This window comes from Oryctolagus cuniculus, chromosome 3, assembly GCF_964237555.1.
Source record: "Oryctolagus cuniculus chromosome 3, mOryCun1.1, whole genome shotgun sequence".
Classification (NCBI taxonomy): Eukaryota; Metazoa; Chordata; class Mammalia; order Lagomorpha; family Leporidae; genus Oryctolagus; species Oryctolagus cuniculus.
This window is the reverse complement of record NC_091434.1, coordinates 34,590,874-34,611,504: the sequence shown is the minus strand read 5'-3', so window position 1 is coordinate 34,611,504 and position 20,631 is coordinate 34,590,874. Positions and strand designations below refer to the sequence as shown.

Sequence of the window (20,631 nt, the reverse complement as noted above, 5' to 3'; positions counted from 1 at the left end):
CTTTCTTCCTTGTCTATCAATCTTGATAGATAAAGCCCAAATCATCTCCTTTGAGCAAGGATTGGTGAAAAAAAAAAACAAGGAAGAATGCCCTCAGGCTGGATGCTGGGGGGATTTTCCCAGCAGGCCTGGTGCTGATGAGTAGTCTCTCCTGCCATTTGGACTGGACTGAGGGAAGGGGGAGGCATCAGCAGAGACATAGGAGCTTTCACGAAATGAGAATCCAGCTGACCAAATAAGACGGCTCCGTGGGCAGGGATCTCTGCACGTCCCCTGATGGCAGCAGCTGTGCACCTGCAGCTCCAACACTGGAGCAGCCGCTTTGGAAACGGGAGGCAATTATTCCATGTCCAGTGATATTTTGATTCTGGAATTGCTAAAGGTAACTGAGTGTCTAAGCCTGATTGCTAGGCTATCACATGGTTTTGAACTGAAGTGTAGGGGAGAAAACATTGATTTCCAGAGACCAGACCTCCTTGAAGAGGTATATGATGGCTTCTGCTCAGTGTGTTTGTTCATACAGTATCCCAGTGTCTGTCACACTGCCTGCCTCCCAGGTGTAGGTGTATCACTGAGGAAACACAACCTAAACCAAGTTCAGGAGGAGAAAACCATTTTTTATGGAGTAGTGAGCTCTTTTATAGGACAGACGTGGTTGTGGGGGCTTTTGAAAGGAATAGTCTCACAGCTGCTAAGTTCTGCCCAGTTTGCTCTCGTTACAAAGACAGCTGAAAGTGCCTTGGATTCAGTGTGCATGCAAAGATGGGATTTGTAATTGAACTCAAGCTTTTTCTAGGGTCGGTACATTATAGATTTCCCCCATAATGATAACAGAATCTTACATCAGGTGAACATGGAGAAGTGAATATTTAAACCACGTGTGCAGGAGGGAAGAAAGAGACATAGTGGAGCTTTTCTTTGCACGGCATGGTTGTAGATTATCTTTGCCGGCTGGATATTTATTTCAGATTTTTTGTGGTTTTTCATGTCCTGGATGATGGGGGCACTTGTAAATGGGTTTCATATGGTTGCGGGTGACCCTGAAGGACTCAATTCTTAAGATAATTCACTTCACAGTTCGAAGTCAGCCCTGTGCTAATCACAGAATGAAGTCATTTTTATGCTGTTATCTAGGATTTTATTATGTTGGTTCATACCTGTAAGAAAATAGAGCATTGTCTTGGACTTACCTCTCTATCACCTTCTCTTAAATTTGCCACAAGAAACACAGACAGGAGAGTAACCATTTGGATCAGCTACACTGGCAGCGTTTGGGCTCTGTCATGGTCTCCAGTCACACTGGATGTTCTTCTGATGTGAGATGCTGGAGACACAAAAGCAGGACCGACTTCCATAACCTTGGGTTTTACATAACCTTCATTCTTCACAACTAAGATGTGCTCAGAACTGTAGCCATGAGCCACCCCTTTGTCATTTTCAGCCTCTGACTTGCTACTGTGGATGCTGATTCATCTGTTTTCATTGCTCTCCAAAAGCCAGTCCACATTTCATCATAGAATCAGAAGTGCCCTATTATGGTTTAAAAAATAAATAAAAAATAAACAGCACTCCCCTACCAATAGCTACAATGTATGAGGAAGAAAAAAAAAAGGTTTTCATTCTCTCTAGTTTTCAAAATCTCCAAAAAATGTGATGAGACAAGAATCCAAACAGAACCTACTTACCCTCAAAGCAATAGGTTTTTTTTTCTAAGCAGTCTAATAAGGATGTGTCTAGACTAGCCTCCTTTGGGAATTTATCTATAGCTGTCTTTAGCTCATTACTATGTCCAGCCTGTGTGCCACTGCTTGGGAGTAATCTCTTCTACAAATTGGCTATAAAGGCAAGAAATTCAGGGAGCAGAAGAAATAAATGCAAAGGAAGGAGTAGAAATCTGCTCCTAGACAAGAGAAAACTGTTGCTGTTCATTCACAAAGCATTTCTTGAACGTATTCCCAACTGCAGCCCTGCAGAGGGCCTGAGGAAGCCTGTCCTAAATAGGTTATCACAGAATGTGGCCATCCCCCCCAACTTGACTGCCCCCCTATGCTGAGCATCCTGAACTTAGAGACAAAGCCCACTCACCTGCCTTCCTGCAGCATGGAGCCCATCTTGTTAAATATGCTAAACATCCAGTAAACCTCTGGAAGAAATGATCCATCTTGGAATCCCAGGGGCTCTCGACACACAGCAGGAACCCAATAAATGTTTAGTCAAAGAAGTAATTTGAATAACATAAAATCATTTTAGATAGTTAAGAATCTTGGTGACATGGCTGAAACCCTTGTTCCATGTGTGAGGATCCTGGGGTCTTTGCTCACCGTCCCACAGCTGAAATTAACAACAACACACTGATTTAAAGCTTAAGGTTCTTTTTACTTCAAATTGGTAGCTGCCTATAGTATGCTGGAATTATAGATGCAAACACACATTGAAAATAATATTTTATTATTTAGGGCGCTCTAGAGGTTACAGGGCAGTTTAATAAACACCGTCTCCTTGCTTCCATTCTTATCCTTGTGCACCCAGTAGGAAGATCACATCCCTGTTTAACTTGAGATTTAGAGGAGCTAGTGAGCTGCACAAAATCTAGAACTTGGATCCCTTCCTCCTGATGGGGATTCCTCCTCTTTCACAAGACTGGCTTTTGGAACTCTAAGAGTGAACTGATATTTCCAAGAAGGGTATATTCCAGAGATTACAGAAATTTACTATACAAAAAAAAATAGGATAAGGCAGAGACATTTTCAAAACATTCTTAAAACTGAAGTTTACACTGGACTGAATTGGATGCAAATTTAAAATGCATAGGAAGGTAAGCCACAAGTTGTTGTTACAAGGTGTTAATCTTCTTGAACAGAGTGGGGGCAAGAAAGGTGAGAACTTGGGGGTGAAAATACAGAGAATAAGAATCTGATTATACAATAGTAGATTTGCATGATCAGAATCCAAAAAAAGAGGACCTATATTTTGACACAAAATAAACAGACTTTTCTCTTTTTCTCCTTTTTTAATATTTATTTATTTATTTGAAAGAGAGAGAGGGAGACACACACACACACACACACACACACACAGAACATCTATCCACTGGTTCACTCCCCAGATGACTGTCCCACATGCTCTGTAACTCTTTTCAAATGAACAAATAAATCTTTAAAAAAGAAACAAGTAAAATTAAGCAAAAAAAGGTAAAGCAAAAATTATTCTTTTAAACATCTTTTAATTATTAGCAACTGTATGTGTTTTCTTTATCAAATAATCACATATCAAGAATTAGGATATTTGAAGTGATCATTTGAAAGCCTTTTCCTGAATTTTTGCATATTGCTTCAACTAAATAGTGTTAGTGTTAACTGTTTCCATACTGGTAGAATGATGGTTATAGAACAATCCTCAGGGCACAATGTGGGTGAAGATGATTTTATTTTGAATAATTCGCATATTTACCCAGACATTTCAGAGCCAACATCCTGTCAGTAGGAGGCCCTGGGAGAGCTGGGGTGACCCTTCTTGCCCATCCCATGAAAACTCCTTCCTGCTCTCACCTTGTAAAGTTTTTTCTCTTTCAAATTCTACTTTACTCTTTGGTTATATCTAGAGTCAGTTTTCCCAGGAAATTGAAGAAAAAACTTAAAAGGCTGTCAGTACATAATTGTGTTTTTGTACATTTTATAGTATAGAAGTAAATTAGGACATTAATAGAGAAAACAGTGAGACTGTGTTTAACATTATTTAGGTATCATCCTTCATTTAGAAGCTCTACTGAGTGTGCACATAAAAGAACATCATTCCTTTAACAACAAAAACAAGAAACTTTTGGTGAAAAGGTTTCTCTTTTCCTATACTTGCACTATAAGCATGGTGTTTCTTTTTTGGAATAATAATCATATGGTTGCCTTTCTCTGATCCACCATGATATTTTCTCTTCCAGCCTCCTTGAATACTAAATTTATACCAACATGTTTTTATCTAGTCACTCAATCTTTATTAAAGCAAAAGTATTCAGTCCCTGCTACATTTTAGGTACAGGTAGAAGAGGAAGGGAAAGACATTTTTCATGATTTAATATAATTAATCTTGAATGGTTTCTGGGAACTTCAAGTGTGTGTGTTCAAACTCCTTTGGTGACAGCGAAGCCTTTTGAGGTCAGGTGTATGGGTTAACACCTTGGATTAGGTGTTGGACTTAGACTAAGCTCCATGAAAACTCCCTGGGTCTAATTCAGCTTGTAAGGAAAGCAGAATTTCTGTCTGGCTTATAGACATGAAGACCCCAAAGCATATGAGTTATGGAAGAGAGTGGGCTGGCACAGGCACAGTTGTACATTTCATAAAGTGGATGAACTTGTTTAGGTGAATGAAACCAGATTATGTTAGGAGGGCCTATGATGCCAGAGGGAAAACAAATACCTGTAGAGAGTAGACAACAAAAGTACCAAATGTGAAAGCTTTTGAGGTTTAAAAGGATAGCATTTGCCAAGGGAATGAAACAATATTTCAGAGTTTCATGAAGCTGATAATCACAGGTCATAAGCATGCAGATTTCTCTCTGAAGTCCAACAGAGGAGCTGGTGCTGTGACTTGTCAGGTGAAGTAACCATGTGCCATGTGGGCACTGGTTTAATTCTCAGCTGCGGCCAGTGCTGTGGCTCAATAGGCTAATCCTCTGCCCGCGGCACCGGTACGCTGGGTTCTAGCCCCGGTCGGGGCGCCGGATTCTGTCCCGGTTGCCCCTCATCCAGGCCAGCTCTCTGCTATGGCCCAGGAGTGCAGTGGAGTCCTTGGGCCCTTGCACCCACATAGGAGGCCTGGAGAGAAGGCTCCTGCCTCTTGGATCCTGGCTCCTGGCTTCAGATTGGTGCAGCTCTGGCCATTTCGACCATTTTGGGAGTGAACTGGTGGATGGAAGACCTCTCTCTCCCCTTCTCTCTTTCTGCCTCTGCCACTCTGTAACTCTACCTTTCAAACAAACAACTAAATCTTTAACAATAATAAAATAAAGTCATACAGAGAAGTGAGAGCATGCATCTCCAGTCACTGTTAGAGTAATAGTGAAGGGGAGGCTCCAGGAGTTCATGTTCCCCTTTTGCTGAAGATATTGGAAAGTTCTACATCACACTAGAGCAGAAAAAGACAATGGCAAAAGACATATATAGAGTATTGTCATTTAAAAAAAATCACACACAGTAATTGAATCTGCACTTGGAATGGGTCTGAATAACTTCTTGTCACTGTTTCATACCTGGCTTGATCAAAGAATCACTTATGCAAGGTAGAGCTCCTAACACCACTAGATGAGAAGGGAAATAAGCTTTGCACTAATTTTTTGTGGTCCTCTTTTTAGTTTTTAGCAATTACCATATTCTTATTCCTACATGTCTTAAAGTATTAATTGCTTGTTCAGCAACTTGAAATTCACCGTTACACTGCTTTCAAGATACAGATCTTCCTTTTATAAACTGGGACCTTAAGTCCAGGACTCCTGCCCCTCCCACATTGTCCAGGATTGCTCAGAGATTCCTACAGCAGTTCTGCAGTTACGTCTTTGAATCCCTTCAGTGACTTCGGGTAAAATGCATTTGGGCCTGCAGACATGACCACATTTAAAGCAGCTAGATGCTCTCTCCTTAGTTTTATCACCTCTCTCTGGCTTCAGTTCTTCCTTAATCTGTTATTTTCTAGTTTAGTTTGAAGATCATTCTCATTGATAGAGAAGATGAGAGCAGAGGTGATGCTAACAGATTCTGTTCTCTCTGTCATCTCCTAACGCTAGAATATCTGCCCCCAGGGGCATTTGAATCATTCGTTGAATTCACCTAAACATACGGTAACAATTCCTTTTATTGTCCTCTGCGTTTTTCCCAAGCTTGAGCTTATTCTCAAATTGAACCCCTCCTGATACTGTCCTTACCCACTTCTACTTCGTATGTGTTTTAGATTATGTGCTTGTCTTCCAGTTCTTTGTGTCTTTCCCGGTTCATCAACCACATGCCATTCTTTACATTCCCATCCCTCCATTGCATTCTGCCTCATCTATACACTTTTCAGCTCTGTTGTCAGTATCTAACTGTTGAATGCCTTACTTCTCCCTTAACTCATCTGTTTTGTTTTTTTTTTTCTCAGACTATAGTCCTGGGACCCCATCATTCTTTCTCTGAACTTGTAAAGAATTGTGAGGCCCACATCTTGTAAAGTCCTGTCGCACTGCTTGCTTCAAAATTGCAAACATTCTTGGGTTCTCCCTGGACCCCTGGAATCAGAATCTGTTGACGGCTCTTGGGAATCTGGCAATTAGTGAGTTTGCAGTGTTCGAAGGGCTCTGTCCCAGCATTTCTTTCCCTTATACTGTGAACACCAAGGAGCACTTTCTGTCAAAGTTTCCATCATTTCTATACTTTTCTACTGGTGCAAAGTAATTAGTTCCTCTCATTTGTCTCTCCAATGTATGAAAGGTTAAAATTGACAGTAAAGGGGCCAGTACCATGGCGTAGTTGGTAAAACTGCTGTCTGTGGCACCAGCATCCCTTATGGGTGCTAGTTCGAGTTCTGGCTGTACCTCTTCTGATGCAGCTCTCTCTTATGGCTTGGGAAAGTAGTGGAAGATGGCCCAAGTGCTGGGGCCCCTGCATCCACGTGGAAGACCTGGAGGAAGCTCCAGATTCCTGGCTTTGGAACCAGCCCAGCTCCAGCTATTACAGCCATTTGGGGAGTGAACCAGTGGATGGAAGATTTCTGTCTCTCTCTCTGTCTCTCTGTGACTCTGCCCTTCAAGTAAATAAATAAATCTTTAAAAAAAATTATGAGAACCGTAGAATAAATTCAATCTTTCTTTACTGCTACCAGAAAGGAATAATAAAGTAGAATAAATTCATTCTTTCTTTATCCTTAACACTGCTGGATTACATCCCCAAATCACAGTATGTATGTATGTATGTATGTATGTGTGTGTGTATCAGCATTCTGATTCCCTAAGGTCTTCACCAATACTTTTGTTATCCATTACCAATATTTATATTATCCATCTTTCTAATTTTGATCTTTATAATTGGTTATCAATTATATTTCAATGTAGGATTCTTTATTTAATTGAGGGGCAGAAATATGGGGGGAGAAGAATGGAGGGAGAAAGAGAGAGAGGTAGGGAGGGAGAGAGAGAGAGAAAGGAGAGAGAGAGGAAGCACCCATTTGGTTCACTTCCCAAATGCCCACAGTGGCCAGGGTTGGGCTGTGGCCAAAGCCAGGAGCTAGGAATCCAATCCTGGTTTCCCACATGGGTGGCAGAAGACAAGTTATTTCACTTGCTTCACAGGATCCGCATCATTAGGAAGCTAGAATCGGAAGCTGGAGGCAGGAAGCAACCCTGCACACTCTGATGTAGAAGGCAGGAGTCTGCACCTGCTTCACCACCACACCAGCCCTACAGGATACGGTTGTCTGAACCAGCCCCCTTACCATTATGCTAAATACCTGTTCTTCATTGTATTTTATATGGAGTTCTCGCATTGCTAATGAGTTGGTATATCTTTTTATATGCTCATTAACACAAGGTTTCTCTTTCTGTAAATTATTTTATATCATCTTTTTTTTTCATTTAGATTTCTTGATTGCTCCTTTGGGTTTCCTGTTCCCTATCAATTTGTAGTATTTCATCAAATTTATCAATATTGGACTTCATGAAACAGAGATCCTTAATAGTCACATGCGCCATATTATTTTCATCATGTGGGTCACAATTTGGGCTTTTAGGGTCTTGGGAAATTTTTTCCACTTCTAGGTTATGAAAGACTGCTTCTTCTCTTGAGTTGGTAGGCTTACCTTTAACATTTCAGTCTTTAAGTACATTTGCATCCCATCACAGTTTATAGTCTAATGGACACAAGTAGAAGTCCAACCTGATTTTTTCTTAGTGTAATGAGGACATTTTTCCAACACTGTCCATCAAAGGTTATATTCATTTCCCCGAAGACTGTAGTGCTCAGAGCGGGCAGGTGGTGCAGTGTTCAGGAGCATTGCCACTGATGCCCAACTTCCTGGGGTCTGAGTCTCAGCTCCGCCTTCTATCAGCTCTGTGGTGACTGTTAATTGCTACCCAACAGTGCTTCAAGTCTCCATAGGTGGTTTAGAGCAGGAAATGATACATTCCACACTCCAGACACGTGGAGAGCACTGAGCTTTTGCTATTTATTATGTTCTTCAGCACATAGGGGCCTTTGCAGTCCTGCTTTTGTCTGCTCAGTTTCATTGCAGGCTTTGTGTTTTTAATGCCAGTATTTGTGAAAACTGTGTCTTTCTAATATGCCACATGGCTTCCTCATTACTTTATTCTCCATTTTCTTCTATTTTCTTTACTACTTCAATGCAGGATCACTCAGTTTTGCAAACTGAAAAAATTTATTTTGTCCATGCCCCAAAGTTGAACATAACTTGGAGAAATGGAATAGAGAAGTAAAAAAATAAAAATAAAAATAAACAAAATTGGAGTAAATGAATGCATTATGCAGATTTGCAATAAAATTTCTTAATTTAAAGTGACATAAATAACCACCAAGCAGGCCCGGACACTTGGCTTCCTTAAGTACAGGCACATTGTTCTCTGCGGGAAGAGGTATTTGAAAAGCCATTTTTGAGTCAGGGGCTCCTGGAACCAGAGGAGCTGGGAGATGGGAAATCTAATGCTACAAAGGCAGAAGCACTCTGTAGTGGGGATGCACTTGCTCGCCAGCATGGTGAACAGCCATTGTCACCCAGCTCACCCCTGCTCTGGGAAGTGCTGAAGACCAATGACTGCTCTTCCTGCCTACCCTTTCTGCTCCTACCCTTGTAAAGATTTCAACAGAAAATTCCATTTCTAATACTTTCTAAGATTTATCAACACCACTGATTACACCTAAACCCTCTTCCTCTATTCCAGCCATGTCTTCATGTATTTTCTAGTCTCTGAGTTTCAGCCTGCTCCTTGGGGTAATGTCTTGAGATAAGCTAACCTCATCCAATAGGGCTGGGTTTTTCTATTTAGCTGAGAAGGGTGGTTTTATCATAAACTGGGAGGGCAAACATTTTTTCAGGTTCAGAAGGTAACCTCCATTTTGCTTCTCTCCATGCCATACCTTGTGGCCACATATAGCTTGGCTGGATGGTTTTATCTGGCTGCTTCCTTAAAGTTGCCTCTTCAAAGGTCTTCCTAGCCAGCCATTCTTCCCATATATGTTCTTCCCAGTAGCCTTTACTTCTTTTTTTTTTCTTTATTTGACAGAGTTATAGACAGAGAGAGAAAGAGACAGAGAGAAAGGTCTTCCTTCCATTGATTCACTCCCCAAATGGCTGCTACGCCCAGCGCTGTGCCAATTCGAAGCCAGGAGCCAGGTGCTTCTTTCCTGGTCTCCCATGCGGGTACAAGGGCCCAAGCCCTTGGGCCATCCTCCACTGCCCTCCCGGGCCACAGCAGAGAGCTGGACTGGAAGAGGAGGAGCCAGGACTAGAACCCAGCGCCCATATGGGATGCCAGCGCCACAGGTGGAGGATTAACTAAGTGAGCCACGGCGTCGGCCCCTTTTACTTACTTCTACTCCATTCATCTTCCCCATCCTATCCCACCTCCGGCCTCTTCCCAAGCTCGGAACCAGCCTTTCTGTATTCTAAATTACTGCCCATTTTGTGACTGGAAGGGCAAAGAGTTGTTTGTGATCTTTGGAAGATTTTTTCTTTTTTGGTTCAAGCAACTAGACCTGTGATGAGCATTTGGCACAGTGATAAGGCTGTTGTGTGGGGGAGCCTGTTTCCCATATTGGATCCAGTGCTGAGGTTTGAGTCCACCTTTGCTTCTGATTCCAGCTTCCTGCTAATACACACCCTGAGGATCAGTGGAGGATGATTCAAGTGTTTGGGGCTCTGCCACTTGTGCAGGAGACGCACATTGGGTTCCCAGATTCGGGATTCAGCCTGGTCCAACCTGACGCTTGCAGGCATCTGGGGACTCAACCAGCAGATAGAAGATCTCTCTCTCTCTCTCTCTCTCTCTCTCTCTCTCTCTCTCATTCTTTTTCCCTCTCCACTTTGCCTTTCAATATTCAAATAAATAATTTAATTAACTTTTTAGAAAACAGACCTTTGAATCCATTTAAACCCATTCGCAACTATTAGCTAACCTATGGCCTTGGGGTTGTTTACAGTATCAAAGTTAATTTGTGTCTGAAGATGCTTGCTAAAAGAACCTGGTGACAGTGAAAAGCAGTCACTGCTGATTCAGATATTTTATATCAATTGTTTTTCTGATTTGGCACACAAAATTGAGTCACAGCATTAAATATAGGTATTATTATACAATTAATGTCAGAACAAAATAGTAGCCTGCTTTATTTTGATTTTCATGTTTCCATTGTACTTATAGCTATTTATTTCTGTTGTTCAATCATAACTTACTTTGACTTCATGTTCAATAGGTTCTGCAACAAATTTACAGCTAAATAACATTATATGTCTCATCTCAATCAGTCATTCTGCTGTAATTCAGGTAAACAGTCAATAATGAAGTAAGCAAGGCACAGAGGTTCCTTGAAGAGCATGTTGAGAGTCCATGATCAGTGAGAATGCCTCAGCCTCCTTCTTACCTCTTTCTATACCATCTGAATTTGGGATGTACAGTCCTCTATGTAGTCTACTTGCTATAACCAGGTTTGTAATTTTCATCATATCACTACTTTCCACTGATATATTTGTATTTAACTTGCAAAGTGGGCACCTTTCTTAGCTTGCACTAGAAAGTTTCTGTGCTATCAGTTCTTTGAGATTGGTAAGAATGAACTACTATTGTACTTGACAATGACAAAGTAGAGGGCATGGGGCAGGGTAGGGGGAAGAATTAACAGTCTCCCAAAAGTTACAGAGGGCTGAAATCAGGGGCTAGCCCTCCTGACTTCAACACCTCCACTATTCCTCTATATTCTATTCCTAATGATAGAGCTCTTCTCTCAGAAATTGCTAAATAGGTCCACACTCCTGATATGTTAGAAAGGTCTAGAGTAGCCTTCCTTGTAGATGTGTGTGAGTGAAGTAGACTTCCACCAAGTGCTGTGGTTGAGGGAGTCAGGAGCTCTCTCTACCCCTTGGCAACACTGTGGACTTCACAGTCCTATGGAGCCCTCCCCCTTGCAGCAGGGAACTGAAGCGTGCTGTTACAACACTCTGTTGTCTGCCAGATCAAACACAGCACACCGTCAGCAACAGTTAACAACATAACTCTCATTATGGGATGAGATTACCCTAAACCCACATGGGTCCCTAGGGAGCAACAGCCACAGAAAACTTAATGGAAGTCAGGCTATCACAAAACTTCCAGAACAGAGAACTGTCCCAAAAAGGTCAATGACAGTGAGATGCCTGATAGGAAGTCCAAGGCAAAGGCAAGGTGCGCCTTGGAGAGGAAGGGCCTTACCAATTAATGTCATGGTTTTCTAAAGACTGGCCCCTTCATATACTAATGCCTACCAAATAAAAAGGGTAAAATAAGGGTCAATAAATTGAATGACTTAAGACAAGTAAGACATTTAGCATAGTGCCTAATGCATATAAATTCTCACTAAATACTGGATATAGACATTGCTTTCCAAGTAAGAAAGCGAGGCAGAGGGTTATAATTTGATTGTGCAAAACCAGGCACAGAAATTACAGTGCACTCTTGGAAAGACACATGGAAAGGCTAAGGAGCAACATATGTTTTTTCTGGGGCCTCTTTTCCTCCAATCTTCTACTGCATATTTTAAACACAGAGTAAGCACCCCAAGAGGTCAGGGAATAGCACAGATTGCCCCATTGAATGCATCTGTCAGTTCTGAAATGAAATCAAAATAAAGAATTCTTGGGGACCTCAAGTAAGGCAGCCATGCCAGAGTAACAGGATAAGGAAGAATGTTTTTCATTTGTCTGTTGACTTTATTCCAGAAGTCAATGTACTCACAGGTGTTCAAAGCTAAATCAACTCAACTTCTGACCACGCTGGAAGATTCAGAAGTCCCATAGGTTAGTGATTTCCTGTATGAACTTCCTAGAGAGCCATTTCTTTCCAGGATCCTCTCCTCTTGCCTCTCTTTTTTCTTAGCCGTGACGTAAATAAGAGACCTGGCATTCCCCAGTGTACTGTTTCCTTTGTCCCCTATTGTTCAAGCCCAGAAATCGCATCTGGGTCCTCCTTGGTACAGGTGACAAACAGCATTTGCTTTGCATTTTGATGCAGTCAAGTTCTCAAGTTCCAGCCTGTCAAGCAAGGCTGGAGAGGACTGAGAAACTCCAGCCCCCACCCCAACTTTAATCCTCTGCATCTTTTATTTGTGTAGAAGCTCAAGGCATTAGTCCTCTCAAAATTGCAAAGGCTCATTTTGTTCGCAACTCTTGAATATCCTATTACAAGGCAGAGTGTGATTTTTATTGTCATCTGGAGTATGCTTAAATGAAGAGTGTGGATGCCTCAAGAGGGGCCACAAATTCCCTTAACACTTAAAGGGCTCTGGTAACAAAGACACTTAACGGCTGGGTAAGAATGTCAAGTGGCTGTGGCTCCAACGCTGGAGGCCTGCGATTAGTCTAACTACAATACCTGCTCACATGGAATAATTTTCCAAGAAGCAAGGGAGGTTGCTCACCCCACCGGCAGTTTTTAAGCCTCTTTCACTCGAAGGCCTCTCTTAGGAAATCTGCCATAGCCTAGCAGGTTGGGATGTTCTTTCTACCACATAGCACAAGGCATCAAATCCATTTACAGATAACACTTTGTACTTTCTTGCCTTTCTCATTGCCCTCTAAGAACTATCCAATCAGGGTCATTTTGCCCAAAGAAAGTTCTTATTTTTTTTTAAGTCTATAGGAAAAGAAAAAAAAAACCTGAGATCATTTATAAAAACTTGATCTTAATGATAGTTTGCTTCCATTAATGCATCTGCTTTGAGGACTTAATCTTTGTGGCCAGGCATGTTGGAGACAACAGCTGGCATTTCTCTTTATGGGAGGAAAAGCATTCCAAGCACAGTGTGGTGTTAGTCATCTCATTTATTACTTTCCTTTTATTATTCACACTGATGTATTTAAGATAGACTTAGGATGAATCAATTAATAAACTCAGTTGAAAAATGAGACTTGACTATGTTGCCACACATGTGAGTCACAGGGTGCTGATGCACTTGTGTTTGAAACAGGATCTGCCCAGTAGCTCTGGAGAAGAGGAGACGGAAAATGAGCATGTAGAACAATTCAATTGAGTCCAGTGGAAGGAAGTCAATGACAAAGCCAGCCAAAGCACAAAATCATTTATCATCTCATCCATCCATCCATCCATCTATATGTGGGTTGCCTATATTCCTTTAAATTTTTGTTTTTCTTACCTCATCACATTCAGCTTAGGAAATATTAAAATCACTCTCGCATTCCCTAAGCACCCATATATCCATGGAAATTAGAGATGGCCTATCACTCTCTCATTTGTTTGGAGGAGTTGAAATTTTAGTTTTTTTTCCTGAATAATCTCTGTAGACTAATAATCAAGTATTGACTCAACTCTTTTTTTTTGTTTTTTTTGACAGGCAGAGTTAGACAGTGAGAGAGGGAGACAGAGAGAAAGGCCTTCCTTTTTCCGTTAGTTCACCCCCCAAATGGCTGCCACAGCTGGCACAATGCGACGATCCGAAACCAGGAGCCAGGTGCTTCTCCTGGTCTCCCCTGCAGGTGCAGGGCCCAGCACTTGGGCCATCCTCCACTGCCTTCCTGAGCCACAGCAGAGAGCTGGACTGGAAGAGGAGCAACCGGGACAAAATCCAGCACCCCAACCGGGTCTAGAACCAGGGGTGCCGGTGCCGCAGGCGGAGGATTAGTCAAGTGAGCCGCGGTGCCGGCTGGCTCAACTCTTAAATTTGTTGTGCAGCGCTTAAATGGGCAGAGGTGAAGAATTTCTTACATATGATGACAGCCTAATGTTTTGTTCTATCACCAGTTATTATAGCAGCTTCTATTTATGAAGTGTCGTTTTCTGATGAGTTTCAAAGACTCTGTAATTCACTCATTTTATGTGTAGGTACTCAGGGGAATAGATATGTCGTGCTGTGACTGAGGGACAGAGCACAACTCTCTTAACTTCCAGGTTATTGCTTTATCTTATCATGCTGCCTGTCAGCCTACAGATGACACTCAAATCTGTCTCTTCTCAATCCTAAATTCACACTTCTCTTTTTTCCACTCTGATTGAACCTCAGGGGACAGAAGCAGCCGGAATATTCAGCACTCAGTCACCAACTGTCTCAATTCTTCATCCTTTGAAGTTGTGTTTCTGCATCTAGGGGCTGCACCGAGGTGGCCCTAAGGCCATGTGCTTTCCCTGCTAATAACTGGTTGGTGCTACACAACCAAAGGTGTCAACAGCAATTACTGGGCCTGGCTTTTAGTTGCTGCTGCAGATCCCAGCAGGACACACAGGCTGAATCATCTCACTTTGGTCTGAGAAGCTGTAAAAACAAAATCCCCAATTCCACAAAGCCCACCCTTTCTTTATTGTGAACGCGTCTACCAAGCCCCAAAGCCATGTCTACCAAGGATTGCAAACCTATTGAAGTTCCTTCTGGGGTAAAGGCAGTGGCTTCTATAAAGATGATCTCTGGCTCTAAAACCTAGACTGAATGCCTGCATTAGTGCTTTGGATCTTCAGGAATGATTGGAGCAGTGTAAAACTTGCAAATTTAAAGACATTTAAAGAGAGCACAGGGAGAATGACTAAATGATTTGGAAATTAATCACTTCGGACCTATAATCCCCTAAAACTAAAGACAATAGAGTTACCTAGTAGACAGGTTAAAAAAAAAAAAAAACTAAGAAGAAATAAAGTGATCCCCTGCTGGTGGTAATTGTGTGGTTAGTTATTCTGTAAAGGATGGTGACCAGATGGATTCTTTCCTCTCTAAACTAGAGGCTGGGAGAGGAAGGAACTAGGTTTAAAACTAAAGCATGCAGGATTTGAGTGAGATAAAAGGAAGAATTTCCTGACCATGAGATTCTTAAACCTGGGAATGAGTTATCAAGAGAGGTTTGAGAATCTCCTTATCTAGAGACTTTTCAAAACAGTAGATGCCCATCTGTCTGGGGTGGGTTAGAACAGACAGCCCTAAAAGCCTCTCAATGGATTAGGCTATCTTTCACATTTCTTTCTAGCCCTATGATAAACAAGGGGAGTTGGGAGTATTAGGAAGTGGCTGATCAGTAAACACTGAAGGCAGAACCACCTTGGCCCTCCAGATAACCAACCTCCTTAGTCAACCCGTGTAAATAAGCTTGTCCTGAGTCCTGCGGAGACGAGTCTGAAATAACCTAGCATTTCGACCAGCTTGTTGTCCTGCTGTTTATTTTTATGGGGGAAGTTTTGATATATAAACTGCTGGAGTTTATTGAGTTAAATGTTCCTTTTTTATTCTCTTTTTTGCCTTTTCCTTTTTATTCTCTTAATTGTTTTAATGCTAAAACTTTCAGTTTATTTTAGTTTTATGAAATTATTCATAAATAAATATGCATGTTCACTGGTATTTCATTATATCAGCAAAAAAAATGGAATCAACCTTAATATTCATCCATAGATTTCTCATAGTACTTGTGTGATATGTCCATATGTTGAGATATTGTGGAGTTATTAAAATTCAAAACTTTGAAAAAAATGTAATTACCCAGAGAAATGCTTTAAATTGGAAAAAATAGCATATGAAACTATAGCCATGGTATGATTTCAAATGTCTTTATACAAGAAAATAAGAATATGACTATGGAATATACCAATATTTGAAGGCTATCAATGGTAGGATATTAATGAGTTTGCATTATCTCTTGAAACTTTCTTGAATCTGAATTTTTTGTCTTATATAGTAATATCATTAGCAGAATAAAAGTTGTAAAATAAATTCAAATCTAAAAAATAAACAGTCACCTTCCAACAGTTACAAAACTAGAATCATTATTTGGTCTTACCTTTAATTATGTCTCTAATATTTCTGAAGTATTTGTACAACCTGAGGCTGTGAAGCATCCCTTTGCTCTCAGTGCAGTACTGCATCTACTTTGTAATGCAAATGATATACCTGCTCTCAATTCAGGGGAGCTTGGGGGGAGGAAAAATCCATAACCTTGAAGAGCTCTCATAACTCTCTCTATCACTTGTCTTCCTCCTGACTCAGGGAATGAATCAGAAGTTAATGTGCTTCATAGCCCATACTTCAGTTCTTTCCCCTGGCAAAACACTCTAAAATGTAAGATCCTAGGTTGTTAAGTTTGATGGGACTCTGTTGCATATTTCAAGTGTAGATATAGCTTTACCTACTCAACACTTACCCTCTCATCTGTGGCTGCAAGAGAAATTAGGTGGTTTAGAGGATTCTGTGAAATACATTAGTAATAATGTGCATAGCCTATGCTGAAATTTATCATGAGTTTGCATTTGATTCAAAATCTAGCTCTGCCCTTGCCCATACCTGTGTCTTCACAGCTGTGACTGCCAAGATTCAGATGCTTTTTAGCTCTCACCTGGACGAGTGTCATGGACTCCTGACTGTCTTTGCGTCACTAGTGTCTTTCCCCTGAGATCTGTCTTCCAATGATCTTCCTCACATTCCAACAGTTATGTCCCCACACTCGGGATGACACGTAGATTCTTTGGACATGCTATGTGCCTCTTCATGCTCAGGTTCCCATTTTCTTGTCTCATCACATTTTCAATTTGTCCTCCAGTGTAAATTCTTTTCCTTCAGTCCTTTAAAAATGGGGTTGAAGAAAAATGTTTTCTTATTTTTCAGGACCCAGATCAAGTCTTCCCTGTGAAGGCTTCTTCAGCTTACTCAGTAAAACCTCAGTACTTCCATATCACCCATCACAGTCAGTCACAGTAATTTGTATAAATTTCTCCACATTGGACTATGAACTGCTTAAGGGCTTAACTTTTACATCCTCACATATTATCTGAATATTTTTTGTTGCTGAATTAATACATTAACTAATAAAATAGAAATTCTATGTCTTTAAAATGCAAGAGTACTTTCAAAGTGTTCTTGAAAATCTAATTTATTTTATTTTTTTAAATGTATTTATTTATTTGGAAGGCAGAGTTATGGATTGGGGGAGGAACAGAGGGAGAGGGAGAGGGAGAGAGAGAGCGAGAGCGAGAGCGAGAGAGAGAGAGCGCGCTCTTCTATCCGCTGGTTTACTCCTCAAATGGCCACAGTGACCGTAGTCAGGCCAATACAAAGCTAGGAGCCAGGAGCTTCTTCCAGGTCTCCCACGTGGATGCAGGGGCACACTTGGGCCATTTTTTGCTGGTTTTCAAGGCACAATAGCAGGGAGCTGGATTGGAAGTACAGCAACCAGGACTCCAATGGGTGCCAAAGAGATGCCAGCACAGCACGTGGCGGCTTAATCCACTATGTCAAAGTGCCAATCCTGAAAATCTATTTAAAAAATTTATTTGAATGCAAAGCATTTTGAAATAATAAAACTAAAAATATGTTTATTTTGATGTGAAAACCTTTTAAAACCATATATAGGCTTCTGCATGATAAACATTTTCATTAACTTTCTGAAGACTCCACATATGCATGGATTTCAAAAATAATTTGCCCCCCAAAAAAATTTCACAACTTTTTGAATCACCCTCCTGTTGTGTTCTTGAAATACACCAAGACGGTGGTTTTTAAGTGCTCTTTATCACAAAAATGTTAACTATGTGAGCTAATGAATTTCTTAATTAGCTAGATTTAGCCATTTCAATATATATATATGCTTCAAAAGGTCATGTATAAGATAAATGCATAAAATTTTAACTGTCAGTTTAAAAACAAATAAACAAGCCATAACTGAGCTCTAGTCATTAGCTACCAGCAAGCCATACCAGAGATGTAACTTCTCTTGACTCATGGTTCCTCCTGGAGACTTTGTCCCCTGAGCCTTCCCTGCTGGACTGCTCCCAAGAACATCTTTTTCCCAATACCCCAAGGATGCGCCTTCAGAATGACATGGGGACCCTTACAAACAAGGGAGGGGTCCATAGGGAGAAAAAGACGGAAGACACTTACCCATTTTTCACCTTGCTCACTAGTTGTCTTAATGACATTGTGAAATAGAGTGCCACATTGTTTTCTAGAAGAACAGCTCCAAGACTAGTTGACTATTTTTAAAAAATTGGAGGTCACCATAAGGAAACCAGATTTTAATTTCATCAAGTAAAAGTGTGAACCAACAAAACTCTTCATGGGCTGCAACCACTGTTTCATAAAAAGAAGCACTTTCAAGTGTTGAAAGAACAGGAAGAAGGATGTTGTTGAAGAATAAGGTAGACTTTTTTTTTTTTTTTTTTTTTTTTTGGACAGGCAGAGTGGACAGTGAGAGAGAGAGAGACAGAGAGAAAGGTCTTCCTTTGCCGTTGGTTCACCCTCCAATGGCCGCCGCAGCCAGTGCACTGCGGCCGGCGCACAGTGCTGATCCCATGGCAGGAGCCAGGTGCTTCTCCTGGTCTCCCATGGGGTGCAGGGCCCAAGCACTTGGGCCATCCTCCACTGCACTCCCTGGCCACAGCAGAGAGCTGGCCTGGAAGAGGGGCAACCAGGACAGAATCCAGCGCCCCGACCGGGACTAGAACCCGGTGTGCCGGTGCCGCAAGGCGGAGGAGAATAAGGTAGACCATTTTAACTTGAACAAATACGAGATGTTCACAAAGTGAAGTAGAAAGTAGTTTTCCCATGGTGTGGCTCTGTGGTGTTCATGTATCCTGGACCAGCATGGGAAAACTTCCAAGGTATACCACTTGAGGAAAGCAGGGATACTCTGCAAACAACAGGCCAGTGCATGGACGGGGGCTGTGGGAAGCAGTTTCTCCCTGCTGCAGGCAACTGACCTTGTAGAGCCACCAAGAGCCGGGAGGGAGACATAGTCCATCCTATCTGTCTTCTTACACATCTGCTACAAATTGCTCCTGGACTGAGTAGAGCAAAACTTCTATCTTTAAAGCTGAGTTCAAGCTGTTCCTTGAGAATTTCTAAAAGTATGGACAGATGACAGTAGCACTTTAAGGAAGAGAACACTCGAAGTGCATTCTGTCACCTTGGTAACTTACTGAAATCTGTTGATGGTAGGATGAGTAGCAAGGTGATGTTTGTGTTGGCTTGGCAGCCGTCAACTTAAACATAATTACACTTGTGTGTGATTTGTCATTTGCTGCTTTTGGCTTGTGGGTGGTCTGCAGCCCATGTCATTTCAACAACCAGTGCCCCTAGAAGGGCAGCTGGGGACACCTTGCTATTGCTGAAGTCCCAGAGGCCAACTTTGTGATATTGCCTGGCTTCTGTTGATACCGAATCCCACCACCACCAAGTGCTTGAGATGTTTAGTCTTAGATCAGTGTTCTGGTGATATTATTCTCTTAATTGAAAATCATTCCCAGAAAAGTAGGAATCAATTCCATCACTCAATATATTAGTTAAGTTTTGTTTAAGAGAGAACGGAACATTCAGTTTTAATATCTCCAACTGCAAGCTGTTTTTTTTTTTTTAAGATTGTATTTATTGGGGGCCAGCTCCGTGGCTCACTTGGTTAATCCTCCGCCTGTGGCGCCGGCATCCCATATGGGCACCAGGTTCTAGTCCCAGTTGCCCCTCTTCCACTCCAGCTCTCTGCTGTGGCCTGGGAAGGCAGTGGAGGATGGCCCAAGTGCTTGGGCCCCTGCACCCTCATGGGAGACCAGGAGGAAGCACCTGGCTCCTGCCTTTGGATGGGCATAGCTCCGGCCGTACCGGCCATTTCAGGGGGTGAACCAACAGAAGGAAGGCCTTTCTCTCTGTCTCCCTCTCTCACTGTCTAACTCTATCTGTCAAATAAATAAAAGAAAAAAAGGTTGTATTTATTTACTTGAGAAGCAGAGTTACAGACAGAGAGGGGGAGAGACAGAAAGGTCTTCCATCCACTGTTTCACTCTCCAAATGGCCACACCAGCCAGAGCTGGGCCAATCCAAAGCCAGGAGCCAGGAGCTTCTTCCATATGGGTGCAGGGGCCCAAGTATCAGGCCATCTTCTACTGCTTTCCCGGGCCATAGCAGAGAGCTAGATCAGAAAAGGAGCAGGTGCAACTAGAACCAGGGCCCATATGGGATGCCAGCAAAACAGGCAGAGGCTTAGCCCATTGCACCATAGCGCCAGCCCCAAAAGTTGTTTTAAAAATATCAGTGAACCACACACCATCCTAGGCTCTAGCCCCCGCCGCCATTGCTGGAAGCCAGATGACCACATGGCCCCACCACCAGTGTCAACTCCACCCCCATCCTAATAGGATTCACTGCTCCTACTTACCTATCTGCCCCTGGCAAAGTTTTTAAAATGACAGCTCTCTAGGCTAATCCTCTGCCTGCGGCACCGGTACTCCAGGTTCTAGTCCCAGTTGGGGGGCCACTTCTGTCCTGGTTGCTCCTCTTCCAGTCCAGCTCTCTGCTGTGGCCCGGGAGTGCAGTGGAGGATGGCCCAAGTGCTTGGGCCCTGCGCCCACATGGGAAACCAGGAGGAAGCACCTGGCTCCTGGCTTCAGATCGTAGCGGCCATTTGTGGGGATGAATCAATGGAAGGAAGACCTTTCTGT

At 42.1% G+C, this 20,631-nt stretch overlaps 1 protein-coding gene and 1 long non-coding RNA gene across 9 annotated transcripts in view; one reads left to right on the top strand and one right to left on the bottom strand.

Annotated features, from left to right (window-relative positions):
* PARD3B (par-3 family cell polarity regulator beta) overlaps window positions 1–20,631 on the top strand; it is a 1,151,792-nt gene that overhangs the window by 851,842 nt on the left and 279,319 nt on the right. The gene's annotated exons all lie outside the window — the stretch shown is intronic.
* Window positions 1,178–19,037, bottom strand: LOC127491716 (uncharacterized). The gene is made up of 3 exons (XR_007920600.2): window positions 18,901–19,037; window positions 16,542–16,767; window positions 1,178–1,324 (listed from the first exon to the last, which is right to left on the bottom strand). It is a non-coding gene; the product is annotated as an uncharacterized lncRNA (long non-coding RNA).